The sequence below is a fragment of the Pezoporus occidentalis genome, unplaced genomic scaffold, assembly GCF_034315485.1.
Source record: "Pezoporus occidentalis ecotype Australia unplaced genomic scaffold, CSIRO_AGI_Poc_V1 ctg307, whole genome shotgun sequence".
NCBI lineage: Eukaryota > Metazoa > Chordata > Aves > Psittaciformes > Psittacidae > Pezoporus > Pezoporus occidentalis.
The window spans coordinates 104,382-122,083 of NW_026915019.1; the positions used below are offsets into that span (position 1 = coordinate 104,382).

General features: G+C 41.4%; 1 protein-coding gene across 5 annotated transcripts in view; it reads left to right on the top strand.

Moving 5' to 3' along the window:
• ANKRD17 (ankyrin repeat domain 17) overlaps nucleotides 1–17,702 on the top strand; it is an 87,968-nt gene that overhangs the window by 19,291 nt on the left and 50,975 nt on the right. The window lies entirely within an intron of this gene.

The window sequence follows — 17,702 nt, forward strand, 5'->3', positions numbered from 1 at the left end:
CCCTTAGTCCCGTCGCGGAGCTAAGGGTTGGATGGGGGCACACAGCGGGGCCTAGGCCGGAGCGCGGGGCCGCCCCCTGTGCACGGCAGTAGGGGCTGAGGGGACTGGACACCGGCAGTTGGCCCATTGGGTGCCTGGGGTGCACATAGACCTAAGGGTGCTGCTGCTGGGCAGGCCTGGGGCCTCCTTTCCGCCGCTGTGGGATGCTGCTTACTCCATGAGGGGCACCTGGAGTGCTTGGGGTGATAATGCAGTGGGATGGCTGCAGCCCTCCTGCAGGACATCCCTCTGTAAGACCTGGAGGGATTGTTTTGTTTTATCCCCACCATGTCTTAGGCCTGAATAATTGCTATTCCAGTGTTTCCAGCTGTTGCCAGTTTAACCTGCCTGTATTTTCTCTGCAGAAGCAGGTCTTGCATTATGAAATAAATGTCATTTTCCCTTTTTTTTTGAGAGAAACACTGTTTCAGTCACATGAAGGCAGGCCTGCCTAGGAATCATGAAGTGAAACTTGTATTCCAAGTGGCAAAGATTCCTAGTCCAGATTGTATCAGCTGTAATACTTCAAGGAAATATCTTTTTCTGTTGTTTTGTGGTTTTTCTGGTTTTGAGAGCAAAACCGTGGTTTCATTGCCAATTCACTTTTCAAAATATTTGCATATGTTCTTTATTGTAACAAGAATCTGCTCCTTTATTAGCTGCTGTCAAAATTTAAACAAAACAGTGCTTTCAGTGATGCTTGTCCTCTAGGACTTTTTCTTCATGGCCATACTTCTGTTGCTCTAAAGTTTTTAGATCAATGGAAATACTTACTGTTGGTGTCAATTTCCTTGTGAACCTTTGAACTGTTAAGCATCCAGAATGCTAACACAACTGCTCAGTTTGTGCTGAAGAAACTGGTACAGGTGCATGAACAAGATATTTCTACCACTGTCTGCATGGCTGGGTTTCTGTGGTGAGATTGGATGACCAGAAGTATACTGGGCTTTCTGCCATCAGACAAATTTCACTACTTCACTGATTGAACACTGAAAGCTTTTTCTTTTTTTGTCTGTCTTCGTTGTAGCTACAGTTGCCATGTGCAACTCGAGAGTATGTTAAATTAATAAAATATTTGGTATTTATTAATAGCCTTGTTTAGAAAGGCAATTAGCAAACCAGTTGTCAGTATAGCAGTATTTTGGATTTGTGTGTGTGACCTAAGTGATTATATCTTCCTTCTCAGAGTAAGATGCAGTGACTTCTCTGTTCATAATTTCATCACACATTCTCTTCCTGGTCATAAGACTGACAGTATCCAGGTTAAACATCTTCAAAAATCAAGTATAACTTCTCTGACTTGAGATACGTGTAAACTATGACCAAATTGGTTGGTGGTGAATCTGAAATACCCTGGTAGCAATGGAGGTTGTCCATCAGTTATTAATGAGTTAGTGGAAGCAGTGTGTTTGTCCTGCATTCCCAGTAAGGGTCCAGAAGTAAAACTTGGTTCCCTTAAAGCTTGCTTCTGTTATAACTTCAGACAGTCTGTTTAGAGTGTGTTATGTTTTTCCATTTTAGAGCTTTTTTTCTCCTGTGGAGCAGGCTCTTATGTTTGTCTGAAGACCGCAGTGTAAAGACGGAGAGAACTTCTCTTGGTTAGGCAGCAGAATCTATGTCAGGACTCTGTTCTATTGGACAGATTTGGTACTATTTAGTATTTAGTTAAATTGGAGGGATCAGTCTTTGTCTCTTCATAAAATCTTCAAGAAGGCTTTTACCTCTAAATTGGTTATGATTTAAAATGAGGAAAAGAAGCTGTTTTCTGTAAGGTGCTAGTTATTTTGAGTCAGCACAGAGACTGAGGTTCCAGTTGTGGTAGAGGTCCTCAATGCAAGCATCAAGTGGGGGCTACTGAGGCAAAAATCAGTCTTGAGTTTAAAAGGTAGCCAAGTAATCAAGTAGTTAATTGTTTGCATGTTCTGGCTTGGCCTAGTGTTAAGACTACTTCTTGGGAAGAGAAAGAAGCAAGATGAGGTAAAAGCATAGGGGTGCTTAATGGTTAACCTGAGCTGGCTTTGCTGCTCTTGGCTGAAGATGAATGTTGCCTTACCCCTGATGCTTGAATCTGGTATAGAAATAACTGTGTGGGGAGCAGTTGAATAAAATTCAGACACCATGGGGTTAATATGCAGTTAGCTTCTGTTCATCTGGTTCTTGTGATATGTGTATCTTGGCCATACTTCTTCGCTTATGTGTGACCTGACAACAAGGCTTTTTGTTGTTGGTATAACCTTTCAGGTTTTGGCTCATACATGCTAGTGAAGGAATAATTATGTTGAAGGAGACCTTAGTGTGGCATTCAAAGAGAGGCAAACCTGTAGCTGTGTTTTTGAGGCTTGAGTTAGCCAGCAGAAACACTTTCTCTGTTGGGACACAAGGAGGTGTGTTTTGTCCTGACAGATGAGGATGTGGTGTATGTTGTCAAAAGCTGCCTAAGTGGATTTCTGTTAGCATATTGGCGGTAGAGGGGTGAATTTATATTCCTTGTGTTGGTTTGAGATGTTTCAAGGGAAGGAACTGTGTTTTTTGACCTTCAAGTTCTTTGAAAGCTTGTTTGTGCTTGACTTAAGGGCAGCAGATTGGAGTACAAAACAAGCCGGCATGTGGCAGTTTCTGTGTGTCCTTAGGAAGGGCATTTATTTCTTTCAAGTTAAGGTAAATACCTTTCCCCTACCTTGAGCTGAAACTCAAAATAATTGCAAAGAGACCCTCATTTCTTATTGTGATATTGGAGTATTTTGCAACTGCGTAAGTTTCTGGTTTTAATTTTGTACTTGAGGTTATTTTAGGAATGGCTGCGTTGCTACCCCAGTTGCGTTGCATGTAGCTGCCATTGGGGTTGGTAAGAGGTGAGGTAACATGAAATGATCGTGTGTTATACCTTCAGTCATTTAGGCAAGCCAGCATGGACAGCAAAGTATAACTGTATATTCATATAGAGCAAAGACTAACCTGCTTGAGCACGTGGGTGCTTGATGAAACAATAATGAAAGGCAGAGCAAACATTCAGTAGCAGAGTGATCTATAAAACATGTTCAGATACTGGGGAGGCCTCTGCAACGTAATTTTTTTTTTTGCAACAGGCCAAGGCTTTTAATATGTACAGATGTTGTAGACTTGTGGTCTGAAGATTAAAATTAGGATTGTATCATGGTATTTCTCTTTTGGGCTTGAGTAGCGTTTCCGTGTTCCAGCTCTTAAACAGGCTAATCCTTTCCCCATTTTTGTTCTTGTAGCTTTTGGTAATCTTAGCTGTGTTACTTTGTACCTTGTTTTCCATTTTTTAAAAGTCTCTGTCTATAGGAAGTCAGGATGGGCTACTAATGTGCTTCAGCATTTCTTAGTGGTTCTTGTAAGTTGTTCATGTTATCTTTCAGAACAACTTCTTCAGATGTTAAGTAAGTTGGAGCACTGATGATTCCTTTTATTAAAGCATCATTACTAAGTCTGGGCTGCATCTAGTCCAAACCCCAGGTGATGAATATTGGATGCTCCTGTCTGGGTCCAAGGTAGCTGATTTTTTTTTTTTTAAGGTTTACTCTTAAGCAATACTGAGCTGATCTTAATAAGAAGACCTACACTTGCTGTGAAGCTGTCCCCCACAATGATGTTGAGGCTGGTGGTAAGGCAGCAAGAATGTGGGATGAAGTGCTGTAAGTACATCAAGAGCTGGATTCATGTTTGCTGTGAGCCTGAAGTAGAAATGAAGGCTTTATCAGTATGCATGTTCTGCTGGAGAGTGGGTGTGACCTTAGGTTTGGTTAGTCATTTGTGTCTGGTCAGTGTGCTTGTTTTTGCCCAAACTTTGAGATGCCCTTGGTTGCTGTTTAAAGCTATGGAGCAACTGGTTCTGAGGTGAACTCATGTTCCAGAAGCAATCTGGATGAGTGAAGACTGATCTTAGCTGATTATCCCTTGTCTGGAATATTGTTCAGAGAAGGAAAACTGGTCTGAAGGAAGGCAAGCTGGATGTGCTGACAGACGAGGCTAAAATTCATCAGCCATCTTGTATTGAGGAGGTGGCACTAATGCTCCTTGTGGCGTAGTGAAGGTAAGCAGGTAGACTGGGAAGCTACAACTTGCACTCTATCCTTGTTTTGCTGGTAGTATCATATGAATTTTAGGACATTTTAGAGGACAAATGGCTGTGGGTTTTTTTTTTTCTTTGCTTTTTTTTTGTTTTTGCTTTTTGACCTTTTGTTGAGTCAGACAGAGGAAAGGGTCTTTCAGGCTGAGCTTACAGGCTGAGATGCTCAGCTTGCTGATCTGCTGTGCAACTCTTTATGTAGTGAAGAGTTTTTGTGCCACTGCCTTCTTCCCTGGCTTGGTAGCTGGCAGAATGGTGTCAGTCTGACAGAGCAGCAGTGATGGCAGTAACCTAGGCCCTGCTAGCTCCTGTGCTTGCAGCTTCTCAGAGGTGAGTGGGAAACTGGTGTGAAGGTGCCTGGCTGCTTCCTAAGGGCTCTTCTGTATAGTCATCTAGTGCTTTCAAACAAAAGGCGATTCCCCTTCCTTGAAACCACTCTGCCCCCTAATACTGCCTCCTCTGCCCATTTTTCCTTTGGTGTGAGGCAGAGCTTAAATAGAACAAGTGTGTATGTTGAGTCCTCCAGAAAAGCAAACTGTATCTTTGTCTGTCACTTTCTCCCACCCACTTAGTTTGCTAAATGTATTTTGCAGGGTGAGGAGCTCATTTTCAGCTGCTAGATCTGGGTTCCTATGTGTGACAAGCAAGAGTTAAAAGCTGGTAGATGTGATTTCTTTGGGTCTCAAGCTGTTTCTCCTTGTCTTGTAGGAAGTGATGACAAGTTGATGGTGTAAGTGGTGTAATAAGTCTTATTTATGCTTTATTGCTTATCTTTTTCAGTAACGGCTTGTTCTCGGTACAGTAATATGAAAATGCATTTATTGCAAGAAACCTTTAAGGCAATAACAAACTTTGTACTTGAGTGACAGCTGTTTATAAGGTCAGCGTTATTCAGTGCTTGTGTCTGCCAATGAGTGTTTTGCTACTTGGGATAACTTAACCAAGGCCTTCACTAGCAGGGGAATTCAGATCATCTGCAAAGGTCTCTCTCAACCTCAGCCCTTCTGTCTTGTAAGATGGTCATTCAAATCAGGTGCTTAGTAAAAAAATATCAAGAGAATTGAGAGAGACTTTTTAGTGAATTTATTTAGATACCTTTTCTCCGCATAACCTGTCTTTAAACTTCTCTAGGAATGTGTTGAAAAGGTTCTTTCTGCTGCAAGGGTACTTGTTCCTTTGTTCCTGCATGCACATAAAATCTCTTCAGATCTTTGCCTTGATGGAATTTGCGGGCTGTGTTTCCCAAAATGAAGTCACATGCTCTAAAACTGAAACCCACACTCAAAACAACAACCTGTTACACTGCCTCAGCATCAAAATCATACGAGAAGGAAATCTGGATGATGGTTATCTGCCACTTTATGGCCAATGTCTCCCATGCTGCTCAGTTCTTGCATGTTTTTTTTCTGTTTCTTTGCACTTTGAACATTTCTGATGGTAGGTGATAGATCTTCTTTTAGGAAGAGATGTTCAAGTCCAAGATGCCCGTCTCTCTGGCTGTGGACAAGCATGTGGTAATAGGAAAAATTCTGTACTAGCAGTTCTCTGTTATCTGAACATGGCTGAATGTCCTTTGTGCTCAGGGGAGGGAAGAAAAGGAAATGAGTTGTGATGCAGCTTGTCCTACTGAGAAGCTGATCCTGGAGCTATGTTCATGTAAACACTGAATTAATATGCTAAAATATCTTTGATCAGAAGCATTAATTGGAGGGAAGAAATCAAAATTGTGGTAGTGATTTGGAGGAACTTGAGGCATGGGTTTTATATCTAGCATGCAAAGCAAATAGTGAAAAGGAGGGATTACACTTAAAATTGTTGTCTTGGCCCTTAAACCTTGGTTGTTGGTTTTTTATTTTTATAGGACCTTTCTTAATGAGAGGAGTAAATACATACTTGGATTTAGTCAAATACTTGTCCATTGCTTTGGTTACATTCATATGTCTGATAATTTACTATATGCAAAACCTGTTCAAATCTATTCCATATGCAGAAGCTTTCAGTTGGGTGTCAAATAGAGCAAAGAGAATTTGTAAATCATTTATTAGGTATTAGGCCTAATAGCAGTTTGCGTTGAAGGAAGAGTAGAGTGACTATCAAGCTCGTCAGAATTTTAACCAAATGAGTTGAAGTTATTACAAGTAAATTCCTTCTGCACTCAGTTCCTGCAGTGGTAACAGTAGCAGTTCGAGTTGGATACTGAATTTGACTGTCTCCTACTGTATCTTCTTGGTTCTCATCAGAAGAATGGTAAAGTAGGCCATACCAGTTTCCTTATTAAAAAAAGACCAAAACCAAAACAAGCCCAGAAACCAAAACCCCACAACCAACCTTGAATTGTAAATGCCAGGAAAGGAAATCCACATGTTTTGGTTTGTTCCTTTTCGGTTTGTTTTTTTTTTTTTGTTGGGCTCAGTTTTTGTGTGTGAGCATGGTAGCTTGTTTTGAAATGGTTGCAGAGCTATTCCTCCATTTAACTTCATAGGACAGGAATAAATATCAGTAAATAGAAGTGGAAGGTCTTGAAGTAATCCCCAAGTTCTTGATCTAACTTGTCAAACTCAACTTTCCCTGTATTGTGTAATTTTCCTTGTTTCTAACGTGCGTTAGTGTCCACATCCCTTTACTGTTGGTTATTTAATGTAGCGTGGGTTGACTTAAGGAGCTATAGTGTCAAGGTAGACAACTTCTGGGACATGCGTAATGTTTCTAGAGTTTTTTTAGTTCCTGGAGTAATATACTGCATTAAGATGATGAAGAGAGACACTTGTACAGTGCCCTACACAGTGGATTGATGCACTGATCACTTTGATGGGAATAGAAAACTGAGACTAAGCTACACATTGCATTGCTTGAAGGAAAAAATGGTTCTATTGTTCCTGCGTTTAGTTTTACATCTCTGCACACAAGTTGATGCTGTATTACCATGAACATGCTAGTGTTTCATTTATGCCAAAGGGAACTCTGAGTTGGACTCTTTCACAGAGTAGCTGTTTGTGTGTTCATCCTATCCCTCCTCCACATGTCTTCATTCCCCTCTGCTGCTTCATCCTTTGGTGCAGAGCACTTGCTATTGTGAAGAATAACTGACCAAAACCACTTACAGATGGGAATGATTTCCTGCCAAATTTGTGTAAGAAAATGTGTGGGCAGCTTAAAACTATTTCTGTTTCAAAACCAGTTGCTGTTTGGCAGCTCAGGCCACTTGCTCACCATGCTTTATGCTCAGTACCCAAATGAATGATCCTTTTGGTGACTGTAGACCTGAAATGTGGTGGGAGTATGTGCCAGAGGTATCAGAATTGTCAATCTAAAAGGATTTTTTTTTTCTACAAGAGCAGCGAAGAAGAAGTAGGCAGCTTAGGTGCAGAGGAGTTGTAATGCTGCTGAGGCCAGGGAAAATATTGTTTATCCAAAATTGCTGTCTCTTTTTTTTTTTTAAGTTTTTTAGTCCCTGCTGTTGTCTTGCAGGATTAAAATGGTTTTGGAGGGTAGCAAAATGAGCAAAACAGGCAGACTGAAGTGGGAGGCAGACTGCTTTTTTTTTTTTTTTGCCTTGTTGTGGTGGGAGAGATGGATGATGTCTTGTCTGCTATAGATGATCTGAGCAGAAGCAAAGAGACAGTCTGCCACCATCAAGGGGACAGACGGGCAGGACTTTAGTGTGTTGTGTGACAGGGTTTTGTGTAGTGTGCAACAAGGTTTCTTCAATCCCTGATGGTATTTTGGACTTTTGGCTTTGGTTTGTGCCGTCTCCAGTGCTGTGGAAGACAAGGCAAGGAGAGAGCTGGAAGGTGCGCCTGAAGCTGGGAGGCAACTGCTATGCTTCAACAGCCCCACCAAATGCAGTTTTGCTGCCCCAGGTTTGGTATATGATCCTGTAAATGGCAAACTTCAAGTTGGCTGGTGTCACTGAAGCATTATGCTAACTTCCACATCATCTTCTATTAAAAAGAGATAATGGAATGCTTTAGCCTTTTGCCCTCTGCATATTCCACTCAGATGTAGTTTGTGGTGTACACCTTTGTTACTGTGCAAGGGATTTGCCTAAGTCTCTGGTTATATACAATGATACCAGTGTAGCTGCTGCAAGCTTGTCTTAAGCTTTCTAAAATCTGATGGAATGCACATGTGCAATTTGTGGTCTCTGTTCAGGTAAACCCCAAGCACTTAAAGCAACCTTTGACAGTAAATAACTGGAGTTAACTACAACACAGTGCCAGTGTATCCGAAAAGCCCAATTGCTCCTGTAAACCCCCAGTAAAAGCCATTTTGTGTCTCTTCTGGCCAGGCAGTCTTGTTTTACTGCCTCTGGTTCACCTCCTTGAAGGCTGTTAAAATACTGCTATTTTGCTGGGATTTCTCCATAAAGCGGTTGATGTAGATGCCTGATACGTGTTCTTGATCTTGACCACATAAAAAAGGAGTGGGCAATGACCAGCTGTGTCTTTGCTTCTTACTTTATGCCAGTCTGATATTTTACAAGGTTTTTTAAACCTTTCAGATGCTGTAGTTGAGCAGCACACACTCCTCTTGCCAGCAGTTCTTGATTGAGATTAAGGACAACCCTCCTGGTGGTTTTTAGACATAAGGAGTCCAGGGTGTCACTAGAGAAGTAAAATTGGAGTTGTTTGTGCAGTAAGAGTTGTTTTGTAGTGTTGCAAGTTCCTTTTCCCGCAACAAGAATGTGTAGTATTTATCATTGCTCTGGAGTTTCCTAGAGCTGGCAAACACTCTGTTGGAATCAGTAAAGCCGTGCATTTTAGGCATCAGGAGATCTGAGGTTTAGTCCTGAGGGCAGCAGTAACTTGTGATGTAATACAGGCTGTGTAAACCTTTATTTTTGTTCCTCTTGCTTCTCTTGTTCTGTGATCTGATCGGTCTATAGCATAGAGTCACAGAAGGGTTTGGGAGGAAACTTAAAAATCATCTACTTCCAACCCCCAGCATATCTCGGCGTCTGTGTTGGGGGATGAAAATATGTGTATAAACATGGATTGATTGTCTTCTGTTATTGTTGAAGCAAAGTACTGTTGACTCAATAGCTTGTTTGCATGTTGGAAGTTTGAGGCAATGCAGGATCTCCCTCTGTGTGTATATTGGGGCCAGCGCAGTAGAGTGGTCTGTCTTCTGTTTGGAGGTTTTGTGGTGTAAATGAGCTTCTGAGGGTCTCTCCTTCTGGGGTTGAGTTTGGTTTTAAGATCGGAGTTGGGAAACACGCAGAATTATGTCATTTGAGAACAGTTAAGGAGCAGGAGTAAACTCCTGGTGGGACTTCAACTGATTTACCACTGCTGTAGTCACTTGCAGATGCAGGGAGGAACGAAGCCAAGCTGACTAGGCTGAATGTAGAAGGTTGTGCTGACAGAGAAATGCTTTCTGGCAGATCTAGCATTGCAATCTGAAGAATCTCTTCGTGAAAACTGGGAAAGTTGGTGGTTTCCCTCTTTGTGACCTTACAAATAGAGCATGCTCTGTCAGTGAGAGCTTGCCGTGTAGCAGTGTGAATGGATGTTTTTTTTTTTGTTTTGTTTTTGTTTAAATTCATTTGAATGTATGTAGGATTCTGGTGCCTTGTATCATACCTCGAGAGGGGTAAGAGGGTGGTCTCTCCTGTCCTCTTTTTCCACTGAATCTGCGTAGTTTAAGTTCTTCAGCTTCTTTGTTGTGGACTTCCAGGGCCAGGTTGGGTGGGGCTTGGAGCAACCTGGTCTAGTGGAAGGTGTCCCTGCCTGTAGCACGGGGCTGGAACTGGATGAGCTTTAAGCTCATCCAACCAAAACCAGTCTGATATCCTGTGACCACAGAGAAGCTTTTCTGGGTCATCTGAGGCCTGGTCTCATCACAAGAAATGTGTGTTTTCAAATCTGAGCTGCTCTCCTGTTAACTATGGTTTTATAAAATGTGGGTGAAGGAAAGGCCCCATGGTGCTATTTCTGCATCAAGCTTTATTACTGCTAGCTTTGTCTACACAGAAGTTACGATGTTGTATTTTTATTGTTCAGCTGTACTAATCTGCAGTCCTTAGAATAACAACTTGTCTGAGCTGGAAATGGATGGGTGTGCACATTTCTGAACTGGAATTTAAAGTGAAATGGAAAAGGTGAAAAATACTGCAGGACAAGTGCTTGTGAGAAGTTGGGCTGCCTTTAGTTGTGCTAAGCTGCTCTAAACTCTCTTCTCAAAGGATTAGTTAAGGGTCTTGATCTGTTACAACAAAGCCTGAGCGTGACAGAGAAGTGGCTGCTTATTGAGCTGTGAACAGAAAGCTCGGGATACTTCTCCTTGAAGACTCTGCAGGCAGCAAGCATGCAGACATGCCCCCTGAAGTTAAGCAGTGATAAAGATAATGAATGGTGTTTGGGATTTCAAGCTTGACTCTTGTATAGATAGTGGAATCAAAATGATCTGTTTGTGGTTGTAACAGCTCAGGGTTTCATTTTTCACTTTTTCTTAGGTGTCATTTAAGAGGAGGATGCTTCAAGATTCTAAATGAATTGACATGGGTCTGTTAGTGTAGCCAGGCACTTCTTGCAATGCTTGGAAATGCTTGTCTTGAGAATGCATCCCTTAAATCTATCCTTGGAGTATATAGTCAAGGGAAAAGGTGGGTCCAGTGGAAAAGCAATGTGAGCAACTGCTAGAGAAGTATTTCCTTTCCTGTGAGCTCACCTTCCTTAAACAAGGCTTAAGAGAATAATTAGTCCCCTGAAAGTAGGGCAGTGAGGAATAGGATGTAACAGTGCACAGCAGGACTGCTTAGTCCTTTCTCAGTAGTGCACGTTTGGAGGTGCAAGTGTACTGTGTCTCAGGGTGCTCTTCACGTCCAATATGTTTTAAGAGCAGTTGTGCTTCATGTGCTACCCAATTTTGCCATTTTGAATGACAAAACTTTTCAGTTTTGAAAGTTTTGTTTGTTTTTTTTTTTTGAAAGTCTTTCATATAGCTGTGTTGTTCTGTATTCCTTAGTTCTCAGTGTTACTTAGGCCTCACTACTGTACCCATGGAAGCTGGCCATGTTGTGATTAGGGGTCAGTCCTGAGTCTTAGGTTCTCGGGGAAGTACAAGTTTCTCCATAGAGGTTTAGAATCCTTGAGCAGTCCTTAAGCAGGTAGAGAGGTGTGAGGACTATAAAATGCCATCAGCCTAGCTCAGAAGGTTTGTCTTGAAGCGCTGTGATAGAAGCTGGGTGAAAAATTGACTAGGTGTTCAGCGGCAGCATAACCCCTCTAAGATTTTTACAGCTTTAAGGAGTAGGCTCTGGGTTGGGTGACCCTATAAGTAACTTGCTAAGTAGCTTAAGTGATGCTTACCTCAGATACTAAGTCATAGTGGGCTGCAGTTTAGGTGTGGCATTGGGAGACTTCACTGATGAGGGGAGAGGGTGTTTCTCAGTTGCATCATCTGTTTTCTTCATGGTGGTTCTGTGCTCCCTTTCTCGTGTGTCTCAGTCTGTCAGTGTTTGGGAAGAGACATGATGGGTTCCTTGTTAAGGGCAGCAGAAATTACCTGTGTAGGATCAGGGTGGTTGTTTAGCATCCTTCAGCTGTCAGGGTTGTTTGGCAGAGAGCAGTTTCCATTTTGGTTTTGGAAAGGTATGGAAACAGCCTCTTTATAGGTATTACCTATCAGTCAGTGGTTTGTGCAGACTACCACATCTCAGGGTTGCTGCAGAGACAGGCAAACTCCATGTGTGTTATTCCATGCTGTCAAAGCTTGGCTTCCTTTGTTTTTTTTTCTCAGTTCTTCCCAAGCCCACTCCAAAAGAGATGGTTTCTATCAAAAGTTCAAGATCGTTTTTTTTTGCGGGGCTTGGGGGGAAAGAAGATGAGCAACTGTTCAGGTGGCTGGATTAAAAATGGGGCAGCTTTTTTTCTTGTTGGATGTAGAAGTATTGTCTGAAGCTGAGCTTTCAGAAACATGATGGCAGACAGCTCTATAGAGTGTTATGATGTGTTTGGTTTTGTTGGTTTTCTTTGTGATTTTAATATCCTGTTATTCATGTCAGAGACTAAAACTTGTATGTTATTTTTTCCCCACATAAATGTGAAACTGGGACAGGGAACTCTTAAGATGTGAGTTGAGGTTTTGTTTTTACACTGGCATGAAAACTGTCTCACATGAACAATTGCAGCAGAATACCAGTTAATGCATGAATTCATTTAATGTGGAAGTACGCCGAGTGTTTGGAATTGAGATTTGAAATGGGAAAAGAATGTTAAACTGAAAGTGTTGTTCCTTGTAGTTTCACAAGCTCCTTGGAGTGGTAGGTTTCAGTCTGTCTGCCTGCCTCTCTTAATAGTTGTAATGCTGGGGATACAGACTACAGAGGAGAGGAGGAAATTTTCCTGTGAATACATCAGCACCTGTCTTGTAATCATAAACACACTGCAGTAATAATGCAGGTGTCCCTGCAGCAAAAACTCTGGTGGTGCCAGTCATGAGGATGGTGTTAATGCCATTTCAGCAGTATGGACTGTCCTCCTTCCCTTCTTCCCTCCCCCTTTGTATTTTTTTAGCAGCAGCAAGAGTAAATGGAGCGTCTAGTTGATGAATAAAATGAAAGAAGACACCGTTAAAGTTCCAGCTGCTGGACTCTAGATTTTTGCTGAACGAGGCATTTAGGTTTGGGGAGGGTCACTGCACATACAGAAGACAACAAATGGGATTATGTATCCCAGAGAATGGGAAGGAATTTTCTATATGAGGGAGAAATGCTGCTGTTAAGACTGTTTGCAGCAACAGTGCTGCTGTACTAGCTAGGTAGGGTAAAGGAGGATCATGCAGCTTGTTCCTGTTAGAAAATAGATTCTAAGAAATAACATAAAAGCTGAGAGGCTGGAATGGAATAGGCAGAATAGGCTGCTTCACTGGGCTTCAGCATTCAGCAGCCAGGAAGCTCATCTTTAGCTAAAGAAAATGGTGTCCTGTATAAATATCCAGTAAGCTATCACTTGCCCTTTAGAGCTCTGTCATCTAAATTAGGCAGTTGTGATGTTCTGTTTTGTCCCCATGTGAATGGGAAGCAATGCCAGAAGCTTGTCTTCAGTCAAGTTTGGAATGGAATTTTTAATATGATAATATTATTAGTCCTGTAAAGATCTACATTTTAAGACGCCTTGGAACCTGTGTTAAGTGGTAATGTCACCTGAAGACCTGTACTATTAGGTGAAAAGGCAGAACCATGTACTTTACCTTAATAAATTTAGTTTGTTAAAGATCAAATTTATTCCCAGTGCTTTATTTCAAGGTGTGTGTGAGTTGATTCCTTTGTCTTGATGTTTTAGGTCAGAGTATTTTTTTCCGGTAAGCTGACTTTCAACTGAGACAGATTAATGCATTTTTAGAGTGTAAGAGGTGATATTCTGAGGGCTAAAAGGTACCAGGGTAAGAAAGAGCAGGCATGAAGTTCTTGATTTAGTGTGGGACATGTGAGGGGCTGAAAAAATTGGACTGTTCGTTATACTTAGCTGACCTGTGACTGAGATGAACAGAAATGCAGTACATGTATATGGCATGGACATTATCAGGTGCCTTTGGAAGAATGAGTCTCCTAACACTCCAAATGATTTCTTGACACTTAGGATAGGAAGCTGTATATAAAAACTTCAATAATCCATTATTCTTAAAAACATGATGGAATTATGCATCTTAATTTACAGAGTTTTGGGGTTGTCTTTTGGATGCTGAAGTGAAAACTTGGTGCTTGGGTTACTTGGCCTGATTTGCCATGTTCCAAATATATCATCCCTTTTCACTCTTACCTCCCCAATCCCTTGATGTGTGTTGAGTGTTTAGATATAAGACATGAAGAATATGGAGCAGTGTTGTGCAAAGACAACTCAAGTCGTTATTAGTCAGGGCTGGGCTTTGCTCTTGCAATGGGAATGTTGGTTTTATTTCCTCTTGTATGTTGCAGTTGCAAGGTGCAGTATAAAAGTGGCTAGTTTCAGACTTAAAGGGCATATTCATGAAGTAAGCAGTGGAAAATGTTATTTTTAAGAAGTTCAAGTTGTATGAAAGGTGGAGGTAGGTTTTCTTTGGTTATGGTTTTTTGTTTGGTTTGTTTTTGTGTTGTTTTTTTTTTTGTGCAGTGTTTTGTGATAAATTGGAACGATTTCACAGTCATTCCTGCTGCTGTAGGAAGTGTTCAGCAGGTGTGTAGTAGACTCAGCAGCAGCCAGAAAACACTTGGGGACCATTTTTCATACAAGGGTGGGCAGAATAAAACCCTGAGAGTAGTCTAGATCCCAGGGTGCAGGGGTGTTCATATGCTTGTCTGGGCTCTTCTGGAAAAGGTTGGTCTGTGTGCCAGCCCTGTGCCCTTCCTGCCTGTCTCATCTGCACATTCTGTTCCAGAGGTGAAGTTCTGAAGGTCCAGCTTTAACTAAATAAATTACCATTGGCTGTAAAACCTACTTGTTGTCTTGGTGAGATGAAGAATGAGGGCAGAAAGGATTAGTGGTCTGCCACTCATGGTGTGAGAGCTAAAACTGATCTGTAGTGAAAGCTGAGGTCATCTTGGACATGAGTTGCTGGAGTGCATGGGGAAGGTAGCGTAACTCTGGGTCAGGCTTTTCTGCTCACCTGAGTAGCTCCTTATCTAAATTGGGATTAAAGCTGCTTGCTGCATGGGAATCATTTTTAGCTAGGGAAGGGAAGAACCTGAAGCTTCCTTCTCAAGCTGATAACTTGGACTAAAGTTGATGAACTGACCTGGTAATGGTTTTTTGGTAATTGTTTTGCAATACCTGATGGACTTGAAAGTCCTTGTTAAACTTTATATTGTCTTTAAAACCCATTTGCTGCTCTCCAAAAACTTTGCAGCTGGGAAAAATCAGCTGTTGGAGTGCTTGCAAATTGTCAGCAAGTCCTTCTGTCCCTCAGTAAGGAATAATACTAAAAGGACTGGTGAAACTCTATTTGAGGTGGTGAAGTTTTCTACATGGCAACAGCCACAAGCTGTTCCTTGTGTGCTAGCTCTTCAGAAAAGCTTTGTAGTAAGTTTTGGCTCTCCCTTGAGCTATCAAATACCAAAAATCCAAATGTCAAGGTAAAAATTTAGCAAATTATGAAATTGTTGGAGCTATATGACCTGTAAGGTAATGGGAGTCATCTGACAGAAGCTGAGTTAACAAATCTACAATTGAATTGTAAGCCTGGAAAACAGTGGCCAGCCCTAAGAATTAGACACAAACCTGCAGAGAAAATACCTTTTTTCCACAAAGGGTGTTTTGGGGGCCCTTAAAAATGCTTGTCTGGGTTAGTGTGGGTCATCCAAATGAGGTTTCAGAGCTTAAAAACACTGTGGCTTAAAAAGGTTTCATCCTATTATGTTAATGAATCCACCTTGCTTTTCCACACCCTTCAAGGTCTGTTGTTTGCAGCCTACCTGGTGGATGTCCAATCTGCATTTCACTGTTCCCTTGGTACCTTAAGAATTACTTACTGCTTTTTATGAGCATGCCTTCATGTAAGGCTTCAAGAAAGAGAAATATATCGTCTGTTTTCTTATTATCAACAAAGGCTAAAAGGGAGCTAGGAACTTGCATTGCTTCCAGGAAGGAATGTTTGGCCATGGATGTCGTTCAGGTTTTTCATAACTAGTGTTTAGGCTGAGTTGATGACACTGTGCCTAAGTGTACCATGCAATTCAAGAACTGTTTGGTGCATTCTGTCTCTATGCAACACTGCCAGATGGAATGTGTTACAGTAATATGAGGTTAATTTTTATAATTTATATGGAATATGGGGTCTCAAATGTTTACTCTGTGCTAGTTTCTGACTAAATGCTGGAAAGCAGTAGTGGGTCAATACCATATGCATGTGGGAAGGCTATGAGGAAGACTAGGGAATAGAATCGGCAAAATGGGCTCTTAAAATCAGGTGGGAAACCTAGGAGAAGAAAATGATGGTATACAGCCTTTTCTAAAGGCTCAGCTTTGCTCTTGGGTCCTTTAATTGTGCAGCATCAGACAAGTTTAGAACTTCTTACCAGTGAAGTTGTGTAGTATATCAGAATTGAATCATGCTGTTGTCAGATGTGGAGCGCTGGTTTTTATGGTTTAATGTGTATGAAGTTTATATACTATAAATTGCCAATATGTGATTTTGGGACTTTGGCTGAGAACAAGATTAGGCTTGTAATGAATATTTTTAGGTGTTGGGTACGCATTTAGGTAGTGAAAAGACTTGTCTAGGTTGATACCTTAGTTGATAGTGTGGCTCTAGAGGAGTTGTTAGGTATCAAGTACCCAAATGCATAGGGCTTTTTGCGTGGTGGAGGGTTTTTTGGGTTTGTTTTTTGAGGGAATCTGGGAATTTATTGTTTCACCTTAGTGTACATCTGTGGGAGACCATGTGGAGGCATGTGTATGGGCTTGGAAGACACTGCTGTAGGAATATGGGGGATGCTTACTATGAGGATGCTGGGACATTGGACCAGGTTTCCCAGAGAAGTTGTGGCTGCCCCATCTCTGACAGTTTTCAAGGCCAGGTTGGATGGATCTTAGAGAAACCTGGTCTAGTGGAGGGTGACCCTACCTGTGACAGGGGCTTGGAACTTGTCTCTTCTGACCCAAACCATTCTGTGATGCTGCTTACAGCAGTGTGTCTGCAATGGGATCTATTTGATGACAGTTTTAGATGTGTATGACTTGATGGGAAGAGGTGGATGAAGTTTGAGTTAGTGTCAAGAACTGAGTTATGTTTCCAAAGTAGATCTAGCATCACATGGTGGCAAGCTATGCCAGTTAGAGCAAAGTAACTCAGCTGTGCTTTGTTTTCTGCTCTAACCTGGCATTTATTAAAATGTGTACTCAATATCTGGTATTTGATAGTCAAAACATAAAATTACTGACAACTTTCAGGGCTTTCTTTAAGGTGTATATAGACATGAGTCCTGGTGGTTCAGCTTGTAGCTGTTTAAGATGTATGTGTATCCATGGACCAGATGGTAAACCACTACCAAAAATGCGGAAGTACTGCTCTTTAGGAAAGAAAAGATACAGTCCCTCCCCTAGACTACTTGGAAAACTTCTAGTGCCTTGAGGTTTGTCTTTCTATACCTGTTAACACCATGCTTTTTGAAGATGTTTTTTAATACCTCTTTACAATTGTGTTCAGTGCATCAAAAGTGTGGGCTGTTCTGTTTGAGAGTACTCAGAACTTGGTCATTGTGTGCTCCCAGCATCTTTTTTTCATTGTAGAAGCATAAAATACATTAGAGGTGATTATGACCAAAGTAAACTTGGGCATGAGATTTTATTGCAGGATGAGAGAAGAGGAGAAATCTTGTAAAAGGCATTCTGTTGGAGCCTGTCTGAACAATTGAGTTATGTCAGAGTATTGTTTGATTGGAGAAATACTGACTGAGAAGGCAGATTAAATATTCTGATATGTAAGGTGGAGCGTTTGTGGGCTATTCTACATGGAGTTTTAGTTAAAGGAAATAAAATACATCTGAAGACCATTAAAGGAAGTGTCTATTTACTTAGCCCGGTAAATGAAATGGTTTGTTTTCAGTTTGTAAGTTCTGTAGAGCAGGAAGGATTTTCTGAGAAGGGGAAATTGAGAA